The sequence below is a fragment of the Echinops telfairi genome, unplaced genomic scaffold (genome assembly GCF_000313985.2).
Source record: "Echinops telfairi isolate 266 unplaced genomic scaffold, ASM31398v2 ScPeMD7_7447;HRSCAF=8485, whole genome shotgun sequence".
Lineage (NCBI taxonomy): Eukaryota > Metazoa > Chordata > Mammalia > Afrosoricida > Tenrecidae > Echinops > Echinops telfairi.
The window spans coordinates 36,753-39,593 of NW_022111347.1; the positions used below are offsets into that span (position 1 = coordinate 36,753).

At 44.6% G+C, this 2,841-nt stretch overlaps 1 pseudogene; it reads right to left on the reverse strand.

Annotated features, from left to right (window-relative positions):
- The window catches only part of LOC101648451, a 37,278-nt pseudogene that overhangs the window by 4,848 nt on the left and 29,589 nt on the right, over window positions 1–2,841 (reverse strand).

Genomic DNA, 2,841 nt, shown 5'->3' on the forward strand with positions numbered 1-2,841 from the left:
AAAATGTTAAAAAAAAAAAAAAAAAAAGGAATTGTAAGAGCCCCTTTCTTGGGCTAGGAGAGCAGCTTCTGCCCTGGCCCATAAGCATGGAGCCCATCCCTGTACAGCTAGATCTGTTTAGATAAATGGGCTATTGGACCAAAAATAGGTCCTATTTCCTGGCCTTGGACTCCCACTGCCATACCACCAGTTTCATGTACATATAGCATGAAGGGGAGTGTTAGATTAGGAGGGAAAAGTGCAGGAGCTGATAACATGGCAGATTTAAGTGCTTTGTATGGCTTATAATGGATACTGTTGGTTCTAAAGGTTCAGGGGCTTGTCCCTCAGCTGCTTCATAGAGAGGTTTGGCTAACCCATTAAAATTGGGAATCCACAGCCTTGACTGGGAATCAAGGTCTAGAAAGGAGAGCATTTCAGTTTTTGTACAGGGAGTTGGGAGTTGAGGAAGAAGCTGTTTTCTATCAACTGTAATCTCTATGGAATTCCTTGTGAGTCAGACTTCCAGATAGATTACAGAGGTGAGAGAAAGCTGTAAGCTGTACCTTGATGGGAGGTACTCGGTACCCATTATCTACCAGGAAGTTTAAAAGACCATTAGTGTGATTTTGGGAATCTGAAAGGGAAGGACATCAACAACGTGTTGTTCATTTTTTATGAATCTTTTATTTTTATTTTGTTAAATCATGTTATTGGGGGCTCGTACAAGTCTTATCACAATCCATCCATACATTGTGTCAAGCATATTTGTACATTTGTTGCCATCATCATTTTCAAACTTCTTTTTATACTTGGGGCCTTGGTATCAGCTTCTCATTTTCCCCTCCCTGATGAACCCTTGATAATATATAAATTATTATTTAATTTCTTACACTGACCGATGTCTTCCTTCATCCACTTTTCTATTGCCCATCCCCCTGGGAGTGGGTAATAGGTAGATCATTGTGATCAGTTTCCCTTATCTCCCCTGACCTTCACCTTCCCCTCCCCCTCCTGGTATGACTACTTCAATATTGGTCCTGAGGGATTTCTCTGTCCAGGATTCCCTGTGTTTCCAGCTCTTATCTGTACCCGTGTACAGATACTCTGGCCAGATTTGTAAGGTAGAATTGGGGTCATTGATATTGGGGGAGGGGGGGCAGGGGGAAGCATTAAAGAATTAGAGGAAAGTTGTATGTTATGAAGGTTATGAATCTTCTGATACCTGTCACCTACATAGTGGAGGAGAAAAAGGACTAGGGACAGGAAGTCAATCATCAAGGTTTGGCTAAATAAGTGGCTGCCATTTAAATAACCCTGGAGCAAAACACCCCAACATAGCTGTTGAGACTGTAAGTTATCAGGAACTGCCCAGGTAAAGGCGAAGAGGTCTTGGGTCCTTTCATCAAGTGGGACAGTAAAGGAGGCAACCGTGTATGTTTAGTTTTAGGAGATATGGTAGAGAACAGAGTGTTAAGGGTTGGGCACGGTGGGATGAATAAGCAGGACAGAGGCATTAATGGCCCTAAGGTCTTGGACAAATCTGTAACTTCCATTGGGTATAATAACCGGCAGGATAGGCATGGGGTAAGGAGAGTGGGTTGGCCTTAACAGGCCTGCTGTGTCCCCACCCCCAGCCAGTCCTGGGCCTTTGGGCTCTGCTCAAGGGGAGTCCCTCTGGGACATGGGGGTACAGTGAATGGTATGACCCTTTGCTGGGCATGCCTACACAGTAGGGTATTCTGGGCCCCTCTAGGGTTTCCCGTATGGGTTCCAATAAATTTTTTCCCTTTTGCTTAAAAAAAAACAGGCCTGCTGTAAATAGTTTTGAGATTATAGTTTTGAGGTCTTGTGAGTATCAGAGGATGCTAGGTACCAGGGCACATTAGGAAATTTTGAGGGGTCTTTTAACCTGATGTAAACAGGCTGATGATGCCCAGCAACTGAAGGTTGACATCCCACACCTGTGAGTAAACCAGATCAGGTGGTAAAGGGAAAGAACCGGCATGGGGTGTGGTGACACTAGAGTCACTTAGGGAGGACGTGAAGACAGGCAGAGTACCTGGCACTGCCTGTAAGAGAAGCAATAGGTCTGGGGCTGGTGAGGCAAACTTATCACTGCTCTGAGTTTTAGCAAGAACATCTCTTCCCAGTAAAGGAATAGGAGCATTTTAGAGGACTAGAAATTGATGTGTGAATTGTACATTATACAGACTACATAAAAGTGGTTGTGTAATAAGAGGTTGTGGAGTTGTACCAGAGACTCCCGCAATAGTGGTGGATGCTAACTAAGTTTACCTGCCTGTTCAGGTAAGAGTGAGTAAGTGACCCCTGAGTCTAAAAGGAAAGAAACGGGCTCTCTTGAGACAATAATAGTTACCTGGGCTCGAGGATGGGTGATCTTCAGTGGGGCCTCACACCCTGGGTACCATCAATCCTCCAAGGCAAAGCCAAGCAGCTCTGACACTGAGGCATCTTGAGCAGGTTGTTCCAGAGGTCTGGTGGGATAAACTATCCCACTCACTTTCGAGTTGGGCAGTCATTTCCCCGGTGATCTTTCTGTTCGTAGTATGCACACGGCCTTCTTGGAGGTCACAGATTGGGGCATACATTTGCCCAATGCCCCGATTGGGAGCGTTTGAAGCAGTGTCCTCATGGCATACGCATGTGCAGCCCAATAACTAGTTTAGACACACCCACTCTGCCCTGGAGGGCACTTGCTAACATTTGACATTTAACCTTATCTCTTTGTAGCTTATATAACTTTTCCTGATCCTTCCTACTGCTGAAAACTTTGAATGCTGCATTGAGAAGATCTTGCTGTGAAGTCTGGGCTCCATATTCTTTTTTTTTTTTTTTTTT